Source organism: Mesocricetus auratus, unplaced genomic scaffold (genome assembly GCF_017639785.1).
Source record: "Mesocricetus auratus isolate SY011 unplaced genomic scaffold, BCM_Maur_2.0 Super-Scaffold_100022, whole genome shotgun sequence".
Classification (NCBI taxonomy): Eukaryota; Metazoa; Chordata; class Mammalia; order Rodentia; family Cricetidae; genus Mesocricetus; species Mesocricetus auratus.
The window spans coordinates 14,672,746-14,694,488 of NW_024429203.1; the positions used below are offsets into that span (position 1 = coordinate 14,672,746).

General features: G+C 45.9%; 1 protein-coding gene across 2 annotated transcripts in view; it reads right to left on the reverse strand.

Annotated features, from left to right (window-relative positions):
- St3gal4 (ST3 beta-galactoside alpha-2,3-sialyltransferase 4) overlaps nucleotides 1-21,743 on the reverse strand; it is a 45,750-nt gene that overhangs the window by 11,910 nt on the left and 12,097 nt on the right. Inside the window, exon 1 of one of the 2 annotated variants that reach the window (XM_021222860.2) lies at nucleotides 14,999-15,074. The exons of the other annotated variant lie outside the window; for it this stretch is intronic. The gene's annotated coding sequence lies outside the window, so the exon portion shown is untranslated. Of the gene's footprint in view, nucleotides 1-14,998; nucleotides 15,075-21,743 lie in introns of those variants that run through there. 2 annotated transcript variants of the gene reach the window in all.

Here is a 21,743-nt window from a genome sequence, read left to right on the forward strand (position 1 = left end):
GCCACTAGAGAACTCTTACCTCTATGAAATCCTAGACTAAAAAGAGACCAAGATTCTGTCTCCTCCCACCTTTATATTCCTCTCTCTGTCCAGCCATATCACTTCCTGTCTGTCTGCACAGACCTCCAGACCTCTATGGTTAACTAGTGACTAGCTCCGTCCTCTGATCTTCAGGCAAGCTTTATTTGTTAGATTATAAACAAGATATCACCACATTTCCCCATTTTGTCTAAAAAAAAGGTTATAAATAGTATAATAAAAACTATATACAGGGCTAGAGAGATGGCTCAGCGGTTAAGAGCACTGACTGTTCTTCCAGAGGTCCTGAGTTCAATTCCCGGAAACCACATGGTGGCTCACAACCACCTTGAATGAGATCTGGTGCCTTCTGCTGGCATGCAGGCAGAAGACTGTATACACAATAAATAAAATAAAAATATTAAAAAAAAGTTATTTAAAAAACTATATACAATAAGTACAATAACTATATACAATATGCACAGGCAATAAATACATCAACAATGTCTAGTCCATTAGCAATTGAAAAATTCAGAGAAAATACTCCATATCTACATTATCTTGGTAAATTCAAAAGGTTGTACCTAATTCACTTTCTATTCTAACTTGCATTATTAAAACTATCTTTTTATGTCTCTCAACCTTATAAACTTTACATTTCTTTAGTGAATTTCTTTTCTGACTCTGGAAAAAAGAAAACTATAACTATAAAGTTTTTAACTCCATCAGAGACCCAAGAAGGAAATAGAATTAACTGAGTAATCAGGAAGTGCAAGCAAGTGACTTCCAAAATATGTGAGAAATCAAAGAAACAGCTGGTTGCCTAGACAGTCACCCAACATTCCTCTGCAATGTTGGGTCCCCTATCTTCAGCCTACGGGCCTAGCATATCTGACAGACTTCTGTGAAGCAGGATATTCTGAAGGGCTAACCTACCTTGTCTTGGCAAAGCTTGGCAGTCCTTTTTTTGTGTGTCCTGCTTGTCCAATTTGGACAGCAAACTGTCAGCAGTTGAGGCAAGATCAGAGAGAGAAAAGAGCAAGCTACACAGCCAACTCTTACCTTGCTAACTCCTCCTCTGAAAGAGACAGAGCTCCTGCCTCCTCCCACCTTAAAATCCTCTCTTCACCCAGCCATATCACTTCCTGTAGGCCTGTACAGACCTCTATGGTTAACTAGTGGCTAGCTCCACCCTCTGGTCTTCAGGAAACCTTTATTTGTTAGAGTATAAACAAGATATCGCCACACTCTCTCCCCAAACCCTGTCCCATTCCAGAAAGCCTGTCAACCAGGGCTCCTCCCCCAAAGATGCTCAAGACTGCTCCCACAGGGTATTTAAATTACCCCCCAGAAAACAGACATGTGGTTTTCTGGTCACTCTTTTCCAGCTCCTCTCTGGAGAGCTGGAAAATCATCTGGGAGCATTTTACCCATTAAACCTGTGCTTTTTCTAATTTGTTTGTGATTTGGTCTGATTTGGATTGCTGCGTCGGCAGAGAGGCTTATGGGGTGCAGAAACTTTTCAATTTTGTTCTTTCTCTCCCTTTCTTTAATTCCTTTCATCTGTGTGTGTGAGAGAGGGCGGGGGGAGATTTCATAACCCAGGCTAGCCTATAACACACAAGGTAGCTTAAGCTAGCCTTAAACTTGAATTCCTTCTCTGTCTGCATGCTGAGATTGCAGGCAGGTGCCACCACACTCGCTCAGCCAAAAGTGAGATTTGTCATCCTAAATTTCCAGTTAAAGTCATCCTTTAATAGTTCTTGACAGCTCTCCTAAGAGTGAACATGCTTTCCCTTGCTACCCACAACAACCTCCACATCATCCCTCATCACGTGGGCTTCTTCTTCTGCATGACTGTCTCCCATGCGCTACATAGTGAGACCCTGTCTCAAAATTTAATTACTTAACTATAAGCATTAAATAGATTAGTCTTCTTTGAGAAACTCACACCCATGCTTCTAGACTATATTGTTCTTTCTAAGCACCTCCCTCTTAGCCTTTATGCTAAAAATTATATTTAAGTATCTTTAATAAACCTCAACTCTGCTCCTCCACCAAAAGTTAAACACTAAAATCATTAAAAGAACGGCATGTGAGGTGACCATGGAACATCATGTCCTTCTCCGGCTCTCATTTTCCCAAGCTGTCAACATAGGAAGTAAGTCAATAGAAAAATCCCTGGTGCTCAGCTCAGCAACACGGACACCACCACTTACTAGCAAAGCAGAGTCTTAGGCCTCCTGCAGACCTACAAAATCAGAATCTAGACTTGAACATGACAGCTGAACAGGAGAATGGCCTGTTGTCGTAGGTGGCTCAGCCTGCAAGGTGGCTCAGCAGGTAAATGTGCTTGTGGCCAAGCCCTATGACATGTGCTCAATGCGCATGACAGGAGGAGAGAACCAACTTCCTCTGACCTTCATACACAAGCTCTCTCTCTCTCTCTCTCTCTCTCTCTCTCTCTCTCTCTCTCTCTCTCTCTCTCTCTCTCTCTCTCTCCCCCAATAAACAAAACAAATAAATACAAAACCACTTAAAATTCTTAACGAGTATTTGCTTGAGTCCCATATGAGGAAATTCTGGTTCATTGGTCTAGCCCAGCCCTGGAATTTTCTTACACATGGCAGGTGACTTTAATGTGCAGTCATGGTGGAAAACTACCAGATTAGATGCACAGCCTCCAAAGATGACTGCTCAACCTTTGATGAGCATATTTTGATTCCAGGGGGTATGGGTGAGGCCTGAGGATCTATGATCTTACCAGCTCCCTTGGGCCCTGCTAGGACCACACTTGGAGTTGCACAATTCCATGCCAGGATTCTTCATTAACTGCCTCCTCCCCTACCCTACTTCCTGCAAATCTTTCCAGTTAAAGCTGACTACACAATGCAGTGACCTGAGGGGTTTAAAATATTCGGATGTGTAGGTCTGGCTCTCCATGATTTTTATTACATTAGAGGCCAGGCATCATTAGTAAAAAGGAAAACAAACAAACAACAAAATCACCTCCTCTGTGATTCTGGCATGCCACCAAAATGGAAAATCCTGTATAAGACAGGTTCCAGAGTAAATGGCAGACAACTGCTCAGCCACACTCTGGCACTGACCTTTAGGGAAGAGACTTTGGCAGTCATTGGTAAGTGGCTTGGAATGAACCCAAGCAACAAGACAGCTACTCCTTCTTTGGCCTCTTTCCCAATGCAGGTCTACACTGGCACATCCTTGCTACAAATCAGAACCAGGAGAGTTCTAAGCAGCCTAGCTAGTCTTAGGGTTTGCTCCAAGGTGCCCAACCAAGGATTTAAACATCCTATTTCCTTTCCTTGCTGGGCCAAGCCCAGAGGATTGTTTTGTCTCCCTGGGCATTCCAGGGGGCACGGGGCTTCTTAGACCAATTGCTACAAGGACAATCTGTTGAAGGGAAGTCCACAGTTGATCTATCCTGGTCCAAGGCTCTACAGCATCTTCTTCTGAGCCAGCTGCCAAGGAGAATTGCTTATCCAACCTGTCAGGAAAGCTATCTGCATCGCTGGTATTCTGCCACGAATCAAGGTGTCCCTGGCTTCAAGTGAACTGATAAGCATAGCAGGGCGACTCTCAAAATGGCAAACAAGAGACACAGAAAGAAACAGGGTGCTGTAGAAGCTGGTAACTAGCTAGTACCTGCTATATAAAAGGAGTCCTATTCAATAAATACCCCCAAGCTGAGCCCACCCAAGGGTCAGCTTAATTATACTTCTGAAAGGGAGGGTCTGGAACTGTGTGTGTGTTTATGTGTGCACGCATGTATGAGCATGGGTAATAGTAGCAGTAGGTGGAGGAGGAGGAGGAGGAGGAGGAGGAGGAGGAGGAGGAGGCAGAAGTCTAAGGTTTGCTGAATGGTTCTGTGCTCTTTAGTTCTTGAATTTCTGTCCCTCAGGATTTGTTTGTTTGTTTGGATTGAACCCAAGGCCCCTGGCATGGTAGGCAAGTGCTCTACCATGAAGCCATATCCCTGATGGCTCTCCGTTCTGTAAGAAAAACAAAAACAAACAAACATAAAAACTAGAGCTACCTGCCCTTTTAACACCTTTAGACTCAGCATCACTTCTCTCTCCAAACAGCCTGGGTGAGAGATCCCTGTCACCTTCCCAGAGTCTGGTCCAGCCAAACTCCCCACGCCTTTGCTCTTCCTCCCTCTATTCCCAGGTCTCCTCTGACACCGTTTCCTTGAAGCAAACACCTGTGCCTGCTTCATCCCCTCTCAGGCCATCCGTGACTCGGGTTTTCCGCCAAAGACCAGACAAACTTCCACACTCCACTTCTTCCTTTCCACCGCGCCTCTTCCTGAGAAACGACACACAGCAAACCTTCCTCTGGCTTAGAGCACTCCATCCCAAAGCCATCTCAAAAGACACTCTTAGGACCCCAACGCTGGCATTTGTGTCACCAGGAACCTACACATTCAGGCCTTGTGCACTGCAGATATATCTGATGCAGGGGTGATGATTAACACCGCCAACCTGGCAGGATCTAGAATCACCTAGGGCCTGCCCCAGTGATCCTTCAGATTAGGTCAGTTGGGGCCAGAAGACCAACCGTTGCAGAGGCATCATAGTTCCACCGGCTGTGGCCAAGACTGACCACAAGGGGTAAGGTCAGTGGAGTGCCAGCACCGATGGCTCTCGGCTTCTCCAGTCTGAGTGCAGTGTGGACAGCCACCTCTCACCCTGGCCTTCCCCACTATGATGGACTGCACCCTCAAAGTGTGAGCAGAAACAAACCTCCTTCCCTTAAATTGCTTGTGCTGGGTATTCTCTCGATGTCAACTAGAAAAGGGGTGGCTGTACCCCAAGCACACTGAGTGGCTGTACCCCAAGCACACTAACAGGGCACACACTTCCACATCCCCAACTCTGCCCGGGTTTTTCTGCATTAGAATGCTTCATCTGGTTTAAAACGTGAGCCCTAAAGTTCACGCATGGCAAACTCGATCCTGAATGTGGTGGTATTGGGACATGGGAGCTTTAAGAAGTGGGTAGGGCCGGGAAGTGGTGGCGAACACCTTCAATCCCAACACTCGGGAGGCAGCCTGGTCTACAGAGATAGTTCTAGGACAGTTAGGGCTGTTACACAGAGAAACCCTGTCTCAAAAAAAAATTAAAAATAAAATTAAAAAAGAGGTGGGTAGGGCTCAGTAGTAAAAAACTTGCCTAGCATTCCGACTCTCAGTACTTTGGGCAGAGAGCTCTGTCCTCATGAGAGGTTAGTGCTTTACCACAGGAATGGATTCTATAAGATGGAAATGGAGCTAATATGAAAAGACAAACTCAGCTTCTTGCCCTCTCCCTTACTCCCACTCTCTGCCCTCAGTCTGAAGATGAAGCAGCCAGAAGGCCTCATCTTGGACCTCACACCCTCCAGAACAATGATTCAAATGAACTTGCATCCATTGGTTGAGCAGCTCAGAACAGACTAAGAACAACCTAGTCTTGATAAGTGGGGCTATCACTGCAGCAAACACACGAAACCGTGGAATTACCTTTGGAACTGGGTAGAGGGGAAAGGCTAGAAGAGTCAGTACCTGTGGGCTAGGAAAAATACTGTTAATAGGAACAAAGTTCGGTCGGGTAAGGACTCACGTCAGAACTGTAGGGGAAGTCTGGACTTTCTTATTCCGCAAGTGCTGTTAGAACTAGAGTAAAGACCATCCTGATAATAAAGTGACTAACAGCTTGGCTGGACTGTCTATGCCAACTTCACGGAAGACAGCAGGATGAAAAGGATATTTGGTGAACGAAACACCTTGGCCACAAAGCACTCGGGATGCTGTGTGACTTGACTGTAGACTGTGAGTACAAAGACGGGATTTTGAAATGGAATCTATAATTAAAAGGAAACAGAACTTAGGGATTTGAAGGATTCTCGGCCTGGACTCTGTAGAGAATTAAATGTTTCATGAGAAGAAAATTCAGGTGTGGCCAAATAATCATCTGATAAGATTAGTAAAGACAGAATGAGGTCTGAGGCTATTCAATAGGACAATGGGAGAATGACCCCAAATGTCCCTTGGAGACTTCTGTTGATGTCCCTCCCATTCCACACCCAGAATGCCAAACTTAAGAGATGAAAATAAATAGGAGAGGCCGGACCTTGGGGCTCGCTGCCAAGGGCTATGATAAGGCTTCACTCCCGGCAATCTTGGAAGCCTCTTGCTGTCTCAGCCACTATTCTCAGGAGCAGCTTGACCCATCCCTCCAAAGGCAGCAGGAGACAAGCAGTAGCAATCCCCTCGGGCTGCCAACTCTGTAGATGCAACATGTAAGAGCAATGGGATAGGAGTTCCTCTGCCTAGATTTCAAAGGATGCCATGGCAGCGTGGGGCCAGGACATAGGTGGAGTCAGCAAAGAATGCTCTTAGGGAGGCAAGCAGAACTTTGGTGTCAGAACACTGCAGAGGTCTAGGAGGCCTAGTGGAACCACAGGGCTGGGTGGGACCATCCACAGAGTGGGCAAAGCCTTCCCTTGTGACTCCAGACTGCAGGCAGGGCCACCAGAACACATTATCAGTTTGAGAGCTGAGGGCAAGGCTTCAACCTGCTGGCCAAACAACATCCTGGGGGTCTGGCACCTCTAACCACTGTCTAGAAACAGGACAAGTTAAAGACAATTATTTTGGAGGGTAATTGTTTTCTTTGTCAGGTTTTAGGCCGACACAGGACCAGTTACCACTCTCTTTTTACTGATTTCTCCTTTTGCCTATCCCCACTATTTTAATTTGGAAGTAGCTTGTGAAATTATATAAGTTGACTAAATAATTCAAGGTTCACAAATGAATTGCTATGAGAATGAGGAAATATCCCAGAGTTAAACAACGGAAGCATTTTTAGTATACAGCCACAGTAGTAGCTAGAGGAAAATATATGCACAATTCAAAGTAGGAAAGAAAACTTACATTTAACTATTCTACCCAAAATATTATTAGTGTGTGTTGAGATACAGTCTCACTATGTGGCCCCTGGCTAGCCTAGAACTCACTATGCAGACCTCAAATTCGAAATAACCCACCTGCCTTTGCCTCCCAAGTGTCGTCACATCCAGCCCCAAAACACTATTTTTAAGCTATAAAGTAAATCATGGATAGAAAGGAGAAGAAAATACAGTTGAGAAAGAAATGAAGAGAAGGAAAAATACAGCATCAACAAAATCAAATACACAGTCTCTGAATGAATAAATCTGCCTTGAATAGGTCTCTATTCACACCTGGTCTCAGAGACCCTAGCCCTTGGGTTTTTAAGATCCAGATTGAGAGATGAGACCTTTGAGATGTGTTTAGGTCCTGAGCCTTCCCTTATGGGTAGAGTTATGGAGAGAATGGATGCCCTATTGTGAGAGTATAAGAGAATGAATCCTCACTACTCCACACATTTGCCTTTCCACCTTATACCTTGGGATGAGACAGCCCTGGAACCATGAGCCAAACAAGCCCATCATAAATGACACCATCTAGAGTGTGCTGTTACAGAGGCATAAAGATAATACCCTCACCGCTCTCTAACCTGGGTGGCTGGAAATTTCCATTAATGCAGCACCTAGCTCAAATGGCCCTGTCCTTATGAATCTTTTCAGGTATTTCTGAATAACTTATGCTTTGTTCTCACAAACTATATTTATACATTGATTCAAACACTAAACAGATCATAGAATCTTATGACTCACAGTTACCGGTTTATGTTATATGGTGACTGCATGTCTTGCTCAATATCTTTTAACCTCTGAAATTGGAAATTTAGAATGCCTGAATTATATATCCCAAAGTGTAATTTCATGTTATAGAGTTATAAGCTTTTCTATCTTGCCCGTGAAATAATAACTTCTGATCAGGGATTTCTTTGTGTCTCTGGACCATATTATTGTCGTTATTATAAAGTAGATGTTTGACCCAAAAAAAGTGGTAATAAAACACTGTGTGTGTGTGTGTGTGTGTGTGTGTGTGTGTGTGTTTCTGGGGTTCAAACCCAGGCCTCGCATATTCGAGGCAAGAATTATCATCGAGATACATTTACAGACCTTGACTTTGTTTGTTTCTCCAGACAGGGTTTCTCTGTGTAGCCCTAGCTGTCCAGGAACTCACTCTGTAAACTAGGCTGGCCTTGAACTCAGAGATTCACCTGCCTCTGCCTTCCAAGTGCTAGGATTACAGGCATGTGCCACCGCTGCCCGGACAGACATTGATTTTTAAAGCTGGCCTCATGGGAGAATCTTGCAGTAGATAGTGATTAGCATGGTGACTCACACTGGTCAAGGTACACAGCTACAGAATGCTCAGCCCTAAATTGGACATCTGTATCACATCTGCACTCCCAAGGCCTAGGGATCACTGTAGAAGACTGGGTGGGAAGGGCACAAGAGGCAAAGAAAGTGAATGACAAGATGTCTTCATGACACTTCTGGCAAGTTGCACAATAAACTCAGAGAGATTGGGACAGCACGCAAATGACTTGTGCAAGATCAATACAGGCCAATTCCCAGTACGAAGAGGCGAGGTGGGCATGGAGTCCCACTCCTATCCAAGGAGCTACTGGCAACTGACAGCTCCTGGGAGAGGAAGAGTCAACCACATTCCAGTGGAATGAATGCCACACATCCAAGAATGTGTGGTTAGAATAAACTGGATTTAATGGGTATTTTTTTTAAAATGACACAAAGTTTGGTGTAGGGAAGGAAGGAAGGATCTGAGAAGAGTTTGGTTGAGGAGGTGGAAATGATCAAAAACATATGAAATTCTCAAAGAACTAATTTTTAAGAAATTAAACAAAGCCGGGCGTTGGTGGCCAACGCCTTTAATCCCAGCACTCGGGAGGCAGAGGCAGGTGGATCTCTGTGAGTTCAAGGCCAGCCTGGTCTACAAGAGCTAGTTCCAGGACAGCCTCCAAAGCCACAGAGAAACCCTGTCTCGAAAAACCAAAAAAAGAAAAAAAAAAAAGAAAAGAAAAGAAATTAAACAAAAATTTAAAAGTAAAAATAAAGCCAGTCTCACTAACTTTGCTGTGGCTGACTTTAAACTCACTATGTAGCCTAGGTTAGCCTGGAACTCTTGATCTTCTGACACTGCCTCCAGAGTGTTGGACTATAGTCACACACCACCATGTGTCTGTGAAAGACATTCTATGTCTCTTATTAATAGCTGAAATTCATGGTTACCAAAGGCAGGGTCTGATTCTCTCAACCTCTGCACTGGTGGTTCTAGGATGTTGCAGCATCTTGTGCACTCTGGGACACTTAGCAGCATATTTGGACCGTAACTAATAAACTCCATTAGGACCTTTCCCGCCTAACTGCATGTCAAGGTGTCAGCTAACTCACAGTAATTCTTCTTAACTTAATATTATTACCAGTATCTCACAGGGGATTCGAGCAGGGCTGACTATAATGTGACTAATGCAACCTCATAGGCTCTTCTCAGTAAAGGGTCAGTACCCTGGCCCTGCTTTGCAGTGATCCCATTTGCTGAGCTCTAGAGACCCACGTGAGCACCTCCTCTCTTCCTCATCACCTAACTCTTCTCTCATGCCTCCCGCCTCCATGCTTGGTGAGGGAAGCCAGGCATGCACCTTCCTTCAGCCTCTGCATTTGCCGTATGTCAGGCAGGCTTTTGTCTTAGACACAGGCTTGGGTGCCAATGCATCCAGCTCTTCATTCACCTTTCCCACACTTCCCAGCAGCCATCCGCCACAGGTTAATGCTCCCCTACCTGCGAAGATTCTTTTACAATTGTTCTGCTTGCTGATAATCAGAACTGTGCCTGGCACACAGCTCTCAAAACAAGTTTGTTGGATTAACAAGTGGATCTGGAGGCTGGAGAGATGGCTCAGAAGTTAAGAGCACTGGCTGCCCCTCCAGGGGACCTGAGTTCAATTCCCAGTAACCACATGGCAGCCTACAACCATCTATAATGAGATCTGATGCCCTATTTTGGTGTGCAGGCATACATGCAGATAGCATACTGTATGCATAACAATTAAATCTTTAAAAAAACAAATGGATCTATTCATCAGGAACCATTGTCATAATGTAGGTGGTACAGGAATGGGAAAAAAAGATAGTAATAGGTTGAGTCCCATTGGTGCTTCTGGCACAGCTCTAGCAATGTCCTGGCTGGATGTCAGTCCCATCCCTATATAGTGTGGTCACTGGAAGTCTGAAGTGAGACTGTTTTTCCAGGCTCATTGAGACACTTCAAAGGACAGAGAAACTGACCAATGCTTCAAGGCCACCTATGCAAGGTAGGGGCATCCTCCAAGTACCAAAAGGAGGAAGACAACCTTCCCAATGTAACAATCCCAGCCGGGAAGACATCTATGAGGAAACATTGTATCATCCGTCTGATCCTGTGTCTTGAACTGATAACAGTGTCAAGTCATCCATCTGATGTCTTGCCAGAAGCCATCACAGAGAGCCTCCTGAAAATTATACTTCTGGTGTTTGCCTTGAGGGGCAGACACCAAATTCCATGAATTCTCAGGGTTAGAAAACTGAAGCTCTTAGGACCAAATGGCCAGTCAGGCCAGGGCCAGGATAAATAAAGGAGAAATGGTTACCGATAGTGACCTGACTTGGGTGCCTCCCAACCAGGGCCTCCAGAAGACAGTTCTCTTCCAGTACTGCCCACCCAGGAGGCTAAGGACACTGGGATCTGGGGCTGGCTCACTGCCAGCCCAGCCAGGTCCTCTTTCCTTTGGCCCCCAGATGCCTTATCTGAAATCAGTGGATTATACTAGTCCTGATCTGGCCAAACAATACCAATAAGCCCAGGTGGGTTCAAATACTGTGTCAGGTCACAAGATGTCTCAGTGGGTAAAGGTGTTTGCCACCAAGCCTAATGACCTGAACTCGATCCCCAGGACCCATATACTAGAAGGGAAAAAAAAATCAACTCTTGAAATAAGTTGTTCTCTGACTTCCATGAATGCACATGCACACACACATACAAACACACATGAAAATAAATGAATAGAAAAATATTTAAAATATGTATGGACTTATGTGGCCAGTTCACACTGTTGATTTCATAGAATAGTAATTTTTAAAAAGTAAACTGTCGCCGGGCGTTGGTGGCGCCCGCCTTTAATCCCAGCACTCGGGAGGCAGAGGCAAGCGGATCTCTGTGAGTTCGAGGCCGGGCTGGACCAATAGCCTCCAAAACAATACAGAGAAACCCTGTCTCGTAAAAACCAAAAAAAAAAAAAAAAGTAAACTGTCACCTAACTATAGTAATTATACATTGAGAATACAGTATTTTGATAATATTACAATATTAAAATTAACTTCATGTGTACTTTTTCAGAATGTGATCTAGTACTCAGGAGGCAGAGGCAGGAGTTTAAGGTTATCCTCAGCTGTACAGCAGGTTTGAGGCCAGTCTGGGTCACACAAGACCCTGTTTCAAAACAAAGCAAAGACTCAAGAGATGGCTCATTGGCTAAATGTGATTGCCACTAAGCTTGATGATCTGGGTTTGATCCCCAGGGTCTATATAGTAGACAAACAGAATTCACTTCCAAGAGTTGTTCTCCAACCTCCATATGTACACTGTGACACAAGAATGCACGTGTGCACATGTATGCATGCATGCACAAAATAATAATACATGTTTTGAGACAGGGCTTCTCTACGTAGCCCTGGCTGTCTGGAAACTCACTATGTAGACCAGGTTGACTTTGAATTCACAAAAATCCTCCTGCCTCTTCCTCCTGAGTGCTGGGAACAAAGGTGTGCACCATTTTTTATTTTATGTGTGTATGCGTGTACCTGTGTGCCTGTATGTGTACTGCATGCATGCAGGTGCCTGCAGAAGTCACAAGAGGGCATCCGATTCCTTGGGTGAAGATACAAGCAGTTGTTAGCTACCTAGTATGGGTGCTGGAAACTGAACCTGGGTCCTCTGTAATAGCATCAATCACTCTTAACCTCTGAGCCATCTGTTTAGACTAAGGCAGATGTCTTGAGTTTTTAAATTCTAGGTGGCATGTGATGGTGGTTCTCATTCTATTTCTATAGGAGAGTACAAGGCCAGACAGTTTGCAAGAGTTCAAATCTGTGACAGAAGACAGTGGCGCCCACCCCTGCAGGCCCACAGGAAGCAGGACAGCTGGTTTCCTGTGCTCTGCTTCAAAAAGGAGAAATTAATGGAATCTCAGACGTCTGGGAAAGAGTGTCATTGTCACTGATTATTCTGATGTACAACCAAGAAACACAGGAATCCCAATGTCTTTTCAGTTAATTTTTTTTTTTTGGTTTTTCGAGACAGGGTTTCTCTGTATTGTTTTGGAGGCTATCGGTCCAGCCCAGCCTCGAACTCACAGAGATCCGCCTGCCTCTGCCTCCCGAGTGCTGGGATTAAAGGCGTGCGCCACCACCGCCCGGCAGGAATCCCAATGTCTTAAACACATCAGAGTCCAGAAGACCACTCTGCCTGCCTCTGACTTTTCCTCTTGGGCCAATTCAATGTGACATTGTCACCTTGTCCCATAGGCTCTTCTCTGTCCCCATTCAACCTCTTTCTTATTTGGCATCTTGCCCCAATGGCTACTTTTTGCAGAACCTATCCTGGCAGCCATGTTTGGGTCAGATGGAGCTATCTGGAAAGGGCCTTCTGTCTTCTGGCTAAGAGCTGTGCTTTGGGGGAAGGCCATTGGGACTGATCCGCCCCTCTGCCACCAGCAAGATGTGTGACTTGAGGATGAATAGGCTTTCCTAAGCCTTAGGTCCTGGGTCTATAAAAAAGAAGGTGGAGTCCCTCCATGATTTCTTCACAACCATAATCATGTCTACATGACCCCAAGTGAGGCACAGGGATGACCATGATAGTACATACCAGCAGCATGCCATCTGCTGTTGTAAGAAGTAACCCCAAAACTGAAGCCATGTAAAACAGTAGTGCAAGGTGAGTAAAAATACCCTTAAAGTCTTTTATTTTTTATTTTTTTGAAGACAGGGTCTCACTATGTAGTCTTGGCTGGCCTGATGAAGTTCACTTTGGTGACTAGGCAGGGCTGAACTCAGAGATCCAACTGCCTCTGCCTTCTGAGTCCTGGGATTAAGAGCAAGTGACACCACACCCATCCTTAACTCTTTATTATTTTAATTTTGTGTGCTTGACTGTTTTACACGTGTGTCTGTGTACCACGTGGAGGCCAGAATTGGGTTTCAGATCCTCTGTAACTGCAGTCACAGACACTTGTGAGCTGCCATAGGGGTTCTGGGAATTGAACCTAAGTCCTCTGGAAAAACAGCTAGTACTCTTAAGCACGGAGCCATCTTTTGGGGGGGGGGCTGTTTATGAGGCAGGGTCTTATATGCAACTCAGGATCTTTAGATCCCTCTGCCTCAACTTCCTCCATGCTAGTATTACAGGTCTACAACACTAAGCCTACTATGGTGGCGTGCGCCTGTAACATTACCGCTTAGAGAAAGCACAGACAGGAGAATTACACAGGAGTTCAAGGGCTTGCACTATGCACATCTAATTACCCTCCCTGTACACATCTTCCTGCTCCCCGCCCTGTGAGAAGAACTTTAACTACATGCCTCCCACCCCCAACCTGCACACAGAAGAATGGGGGCTGGGTAGATGCAGGGGCAGGAGTCAAAGCCTCATGTTTGGGTCCGTGTTAGGACAGGGGTCGACACTGTTATACACACGGGATCTGGAATCGGTGGTTAGGATAAAAAACCCGAGTCACCTCCCTCCTCTCTCCTTCCTGCCACAGAGCCCTCCTAGCTGCCCAGCTGCCAGGCGCCTCCTCACTCCCACATCCGTCTTCATCATCAGTTCGTTTCAGTTCTATTGTGGCAGTTACACCATGCTATCTCCAGTGCCCACTCCACCAGCTTCCCAAACACCAAATCGGCAAGTAAGTGGCACATCGTAAAATAAACATACGTCTAAATTATTATCATTTGTTCACTCAAGCACATAAGAAAAGAAAAAAAAAACTATGAGCAGAAAGTTTCATCAAGTTAGAAAATTCCAGACTCTCTTTTGTGCTGACCTGGACATCCAGGGTGCTGAGGCTTGCTAGAGTCTCACACTGGCAACTCCCAGGGCCAGCAGAAAGACCAATATCTGCCAAATGGCTACTTTCAGAAGGACGCCTTTATCACCAGGCACATGTGGTTTCTGCAGATAAGGCGGTTGCCATTTCTCACTCAACTCAACCACTACTAGTCCCAGAGTTCTGGGACACACCAGAAGCCGAAGGCTGCAAACTCTGGGTGGCCCCGGGAAAGATTATGGCCCGATGGCACCCTATTTCTCCTTCCTTCCCATATGTTCCTCGAGACAGATAGAGTTTGGCACGAGATATCAGGACCTAGATGACGGGGAGCTCAAAGCACTGGCTGCAGATTAAAAAGGCTATGGACTCTGAAAACCCTGAACTCCAACTCAGGCTCTGCAGCCGACATCCATGAACTCAGCCTCAGATTCCTTCTCTGAAACAGGGGGTACCAGGCTCAGGTGCGCACCTTCAGTTCCAGCACTCAGGGAGCGGTGGCAAGCCAGAGACACACACTAAGAGCCTGTCCTCCTCCCCCCAAAAGAGCCAGTGGTGAGGTAGCACACCTTTAATTCCAGCACTTGGGGGGCAGAGGCAGGCAGATCTCCTTAGTGGCAGCCTAATCTACACAGGAAGTTTCAGGACAGCTGGGGCTACACAGTATGACTTTGTCTCGAAGCAAAACACAAACAAGCAAACAAACAAAAACACCCTACATAAAGGCCCAAACCAACAAAATTAGAGCACCAAGGCTAAGTTCCCAGAGGGTCACAAACTTAATTCATATCACGCCAGTTAATGCCCGCAGCTTCAGTGCTGGCCCCGTACAGAGCAAGCGCTTGGCATGGCATACAGCAACCCCTCTCTACTCCAGGTCTGCCACACTCCAGAAAAGAGGCTCAGCCACAGCTCCTACCCACCCGCACATCTGCGCTCACCTGTCCTCTCCGTAGCTGGCTCTACTGCATCTGCAGGAAAAGACTACAGCTGCCTGAAGAGACAAGGGACACCACCACCCAGACTCCACCCAGTACTGAGCACACATCTACCTATTGGCCCAGATTCACTGGGAACTTTAGTGGGGTGGAGCGGGGCAGGAAGGAGGTAGCCTGAGGAAGTTGTTTGCACTGTCTCCAGGCAGCACCCGGGGCTCCGGAGCAAAGCATCTCTCTGGGCAGCTGTCTCTCCAGAAGAGACCTTTCCGAAGCCACCGCCTGCCTCACCTTGGTGCACGCTGCTCAAAATTCAGGATCCAAATGAGTCACACACTCTGCACGAGATCTACAAGCAATCCCCAAAACTGGAAAGAAACAACAAACCAAAGAAAAACAAAGGGTAAGATCAGATCCCACAATTCCACTTCTGGGTATGCACTCAGTGAAAGTGAAACCATGACCTCCAAGAGACACATCACAACAGAATCGGTCAGTCACAAGATCCAAAATGCAGAGCCATCCAGTATCTATGGAAAAACAAAGCATGGCAACATTCGGGACCTGTGTATCATGCAGCTTTGTTCAGTCACACAAGACAATTCCGACAACTACTGCACACTGAGAAGAACGTGCTAAGTGAAATACTGCAGTCATAGAAACATACTCGCTACGACGACTCTGCTTAGAGGAGGCACTCGGTGGTCAAAAGCATAGACACAGAAAGTAGAAAAGCAGTTGAGGGGGTAGGGTGGGAAACGGGAAGACATTTGTTCAGGGGAGTTCTTCGGTTTGGTGGTGGTGATGGCTGAACACTGTGAATGTACTTATTGCCCTTGAACTGTTAAGAAATGAGTTAGGGAGATGGCTCAATCCATAAGGTACCTGCCCTAAAACATAAGAAACTGAGTTTAAACCCCCCAAAACCCATGTGAAAACCGTGGATCAATTTGGATAAGCCTAAAAATGCAAATTTAACTGGTGGACATGACTGGGTGAGCTGCAGACCAATGGCAGATCCTATCTCTGAAGGTGACCCAGGGCTGTCATTTGGACTCCACATGAACACACACACACACACACACACACACACACAAATTTTAAATGACTAAAATGGAAAATATAATGTTATGATTATGCATTTTCCCATGATAAATCAGGGAAATTCTAATATTTGGCTGAAGCAGAAGACACAAGTTCAAGGCCAGCCTGGGCTACATAGTCAGAACATGTAATTTAAAAGAGAAAGAGGTGGGAGGGATCAGGGGAATAAGGACGAATACCTACTACACCTGAAAACATGCTGGGGTTGGTGACCACAGATGCAGATTAAATCCCAGCATCTTTTGTCACACAACCACGCCACTGGGTGGAGATGCAAACCCATCCACAGGCTTAGTAGAGCACTTCACAACATGAGTGAGGCTGAAGCTTAAAGCCATGCACACTTTCAAATCTAGCAATTCCACTTCTGGGTACACACCAGAGTAACCTCCCTTTCACACAGACACCCCCACTCAATACTTAACACTGCTAGAACTGCAGAACAGAGAAATAGTACCAGGCAGAGCACTGTCTAAGCTGTGGTCTCTGCACACAACTGAGTACTACATCAACTGAAGTGCCTCATCCATGTGGATCTATTTATATAAACCGAAAACTATAAGTTTAATTTTTTTTCTTTTTGGTTTTTCCAGACAGGGTTTCTCTGTCTGCCCTGGCCACCCTGGAACTCACTCTGTAGACCAGGCTACCTTTAACTCACAGAGATCCGCCTGCCTCTGCCTCCCAAGTGCTGGAATTAAAGGCGTGCGCCACCAACGCCTGGCTCAAATTTAACTTTTATGTGTTACAACAGATAAAGTAGGGATCAGAAAACAAAACTGCTTGTATTATGTGTGTGTAAATTATGTGTGTACGATAAACGAGCAAAACAGAGATATACCCAACTTTAAGTGAAAATTAAATTCTGGATATATGAGAAGAACAGATTAGAATGTAAGTGCCAGTCTTTAGTTTTATACTTGTAATGCCATGTCTGCCTTTCCTTTCCCTTCCCTTCCCTTCCCTTCCCTTCCCTTCCCTTCCCTTCCCTTCCCTTCCCTTCCCTTCCCTCCCCTCCCCTCCCCTCCCCTTCCTTCTCTCCTCCTTCCCTCTTTCCTTCCTTCCTTCCCTCCCTCCCTCCCTCCTTCCTTCCTCCCTCCCTCCCTCTTTCCTTCCCTCCCTCCCTCCTTCCTTCCTATGTTGAGGATCACACCTCATGAGGAGTTTGACGCTCATCCTCTCCCTCACCCCATCTCCTCCTTCTTTTTAGATGGGAGCTCATGGAGCCAAGGACAGACTTGACTTCTGATCCTCCTGCCTTTGCCTCACCCTTGGATTTCTTTCTTTTCTGGCAGTGTAGGGGAATCCAACCTACGTCCTCCTCTATCCTAGGTAAGTAAGTGCTCTACTTAATACTCCACCCTTTTCTTTCTTAAAGGAAAAAGAAAGTCTGACATAATATGGGAACACGCCCCCTTTTACAAATTTGATGCTTTGGATGATTAGCACCATCTGTTATGTTTTTATGTGGCTCAGTAGGAAGAAGGTCTGCCTAGCACTCGAAAGGCCCTAGGTTCAATCCTCATCACTATATGTGCCAGGTATGATGCTTCATGCCTGTCATCTGACCTCTCTGCACATGAGAACTGAAAGCAGAAAGATCAGAAGTCCAAGGCAATTCTTGGCTCCATAGTGATTTTGAGGCTAGCCTGGGCTACATGAGACCCTACCTCTGAAAAACAAAACAAAATTAAGGTAGAACAAGGGTGTGAATATACAGCTACTGTGAAGAATATAAACGGCACATACTCATCTGCACGTAAAAATCCCAGGCTGGGTAGAGCCCTTGTCTAGCATACACAAGACTCTGAGTTAGAGCCCCAGCACCCGAGAAGAAACTCCAAACCCCAGTATGCTTGGGGCATCATTTTTTCACTGACCCTAACAGAGGTCTGAGGTGCACAGTGATGGAGGGGTACTAGAGAAATGGGGCCCCTTAAGTGGAACTGAAAACAAGTCAACATTGTGGGTAGAGATTGGGCAACATCTATCAACATTCTTGTTCCCCAGGTGTCTACTGCCAGAAGTTTACTCTGCAGAGAGCCTTGTGTTTGTACAGAGACCTGTCTATCAAGATCCTTAAGTGAAGCACACACACACACACACACACACACACACATACACACACACACGCACGCGCGTGCGCGCATGCGTGCACGCATTCATGTGTGATAGTTTTTTGAGACAGGGTTTTTCTGTGTAGCCTTGTCTGTCCGGGAATTCAATCTGTGAACTAAGCTGGCCTCAACCTCACAGAGATCTGCCTACCTCTGCCTCCTGAGAGCTGAGTTTAAAGGTATACACCACCACCACCCAGCATCTATGTGTGTTTTACTATTGTTTTTATAGACAGGTCTTACCATACTGCCCACTCTGGCATCAAATTCCTCAGTATTACCATTCCTTTTCTTCCTTCTTCCTGGGGCTGGAACTATAGGTATTTGCCACAGCAGAAAGCGGAAACAATGTGAATATCTAGCCACACAGACTTGTTTCAATGCATATGATGACAGACTGCAAACACTGCGCAGCTGAAAGAGAATATAAATCTGTATGTTGTGCCACAAGTGATTCCCTAAAGTCCAACATTAAACTCCAAGAAGCAGATGGAAGTGCTCTGTGTAACTCCGGTTTCAGCACAGGGTTATATGCATGCATACATACATCTGCATAAGAATAATTTAATCAGAAGGATGCAGGGAAAAATGAAGGTGGCTACCTTAAAAGGCTGCAGCTCAACAGAACAAGAGTTTAGAATGGAAGAGACATTTTTTTTTGTTTTTTAAATGGAGGTAGGATCTTATTGTGGAGTCTCGGGTGATTCCAAACTCAAAACCCTCCTGTTCCAGCCTCTGCAGTGCCAGAACTATGGGTGTGAGCAAGTACAACCCACTGAAACTTGTTCGTGGAGTGTGTGTGTGAATGTGTGTGTGTCTATCTGTCTGCCTGTGGTTAAGGCAGGTCTCATATAGCACAAGCAAGCCTCTAACTCACTATGTAACTGAGGATAGCTTTGAACTCTTGATCCTCCCATCTCCATCTCCCAAGCGCTACAATTACAGATGTGTACCACCACACTTTGCTTTCATATACCCTCTGCCTGTTTAACTGTTTTATTTTTTTGGTTTTTCAAGACAGGGTTTCTCTGTATTGTTTTGGAGGCTGTCCTGGAACTCGCTCGGTAGACCAGGCTGGCCTCGAACTCACAGAGATCCGCCTGCCTCTGCCTCCCGAGTGCTGGGATTAAAGGCGTGCGCCACCAACGCCCGGCTGTTTAACTGTTTTAAACTGGTGAGTACAATATGCTTTTAAATTAAAAAAAAAAGAAAACAAAAAACTGAGCAGGAAAGCCAGGCAGTGGTGGTACACACCTTTAATCCCAGCACTCTGGAGGCAGAGGCAGGTGGATCTCTGTGAGTTTGAGGCCAACCTGGTCTATAGAATGAGTTCCAGGACAAGCTCCAAAGCTACAGAGAAACCCTGTCCCTAAAAACCAAAAAGAAAAAATCAGCCGGAAGAAGAAAGAGATAAAATAAAATATTATAGTCAAGAATACAGAGTTAGCCAGGTGGTTGTGGTGGTGGTGCACACCTTTAATCCCAGCACTCAGGAGGCAGGGGCAGGCAGATCTCAGTGAGTTTCAGGACAGCCAGGACTGTTGTGCAGAGAATCCCTGTCTGGAAACCCGTCTGCAAAGAAAAAGACAGTCTCGCATACCTGGACCTGAATTCTGGAATAGGTTTTATGCTATGTGACTGAGGGCGAAAACACAGCTCGATCTGATAGAATGACTGCTAGGATTATTGCTGAGGTGGGAGAGGCTGACCTCTGTTCAAAGGATACAAGTGCAGCCCCTGCCTTGCTCAGAGACCTGCTCTTCTTATTCTTCTTGGTGTCCCACTCCAAGGGCAGAGAGCAGCACAGATACACACTGGGCACACACACACACACACACACACACACACACACACACACTCTATAATGGAATGTCCATCCTTCTCTCTGCTTGTCAAGCCATATGTACTGGGGCAGGGCTCCGTCCAGATGGAGGGGCTACTTCTTTTTTTTTTCCTCAATATGTTTTTATTTAAAATTAGAAACATGAATGCTTCACATGTCAATCCCAGCTCCCTCTCTCACCCCTCCTCCCTGGTCCCTCCACCAGCCCCCCACCTAATCCCCACACCATTCCCCAGGGAGGATGAGGCCCTCCTTGTGGGGATCTCCAAAGTCTGTCATTTCATCCAGGGCAGGACCTAGGCCCTTTCCCATGTGTTCAGGCTGAGAGAGCATCCCTCTATTTGGAATGGGCTCCCAAAGATCATTCATACACCATGGTAAACGCTGATCTACTAACCAAGGCCCCAGTGATTTCTGTGGCCTCCTCCCTGGCAATACATTCATGGAGTCTGGATCAGTCCCCTGTTGGTCTCTCAGCCATCAGTCTGTGATTCAAGAGCTCCCCCTTATCCGGTCAGCTGTCTTTGTGGGTTTTGTCATCATGGTCTTGACCGGAGGGGCTACTTCTAACGCAAACAGCAACTGTATAGGTGAGCGCCACTACGCATGACAGCCATTCTCTCTATGAAGACCTGGGAGCACAGCAGGCCAGGAGTTTGCCAAAGCTCCCTGGGAACAGCTGATAAGGATAGCATAACAGTTTATTTGTCCTTGGAACATCATTTCCTCATGCTTTCACCTTCATCAGTGATCGCTGAGGAACTGACTTCTGCACCTGTTGACCAGGGCTGCTAGCCAGAACCCTACAGAGCAGTCCATGTGGCAGTAGGAGAGCCACGAACAACACCTCCCTTACCTACTCCTCAGAAGAGCTGGTCTAGAACAACACTCCTGTCCCATTGCAGTACCCCTGGGTTTTGAGAATACAACAAGGGCCAGGCGGTGGTGATATACTCCTTGGATCCTAGCACTCGGGAGGCGGAGGCAGATGGATCTCTGAGTTCAAGGCCAGCCTGGTCTACAGAGCAAGTTCCAGGACAGCCAGAGCTACACAGGGAAACCCTGTCTTAGGGGGAAAAATGCAGCAAGGCTGGGCACATGGCAGAAACAGAAGCCCACTCAGACCACAGCCTCCTATATCCAAGGCACTGAATTAGGTACCATGAAGAGCTATAAGCAAGAAGACAGGTCTACCTGTGCAGATTAGATATAGACATATGACAAATAAAGAAATAACGAAGTTAATGTAAGGATGATTGCTATTATGAAGCCACCGACCAAAGGCAATGGCGCAGCAAATAACTGGGCAGGCCCTCTGTTAGGATGATCCCTCTCAGAAGCTGGTTTTAACCCGAGCTACACGGGATAGGGACAGAGGGTTCTGGAGTGAGAAAAATACAACAACTCGGTAAAGAACAGAAACAAGTTCAACACAAACGCTGGTGGTCAGAGACAGCCAACTCAATGATGCCTCGGGTACCTGATGATCTAGAGGAGCATGAGGTTGTCTAGGCATCATAAAGTCACAGCAGGGTATCAGAGAAGAAGTGATGCTACTGGATTAGATTTTAAAAGACTTTTGGAGTAATTCTGCAGCTTAGGTGAGCAATGTCTTTTAATTTTTAAACCACTCCATGTCCTGTTCCTTCCTTCCTTCCTTCCTTCCTTCCTTCCTTCCTTCCTTCCT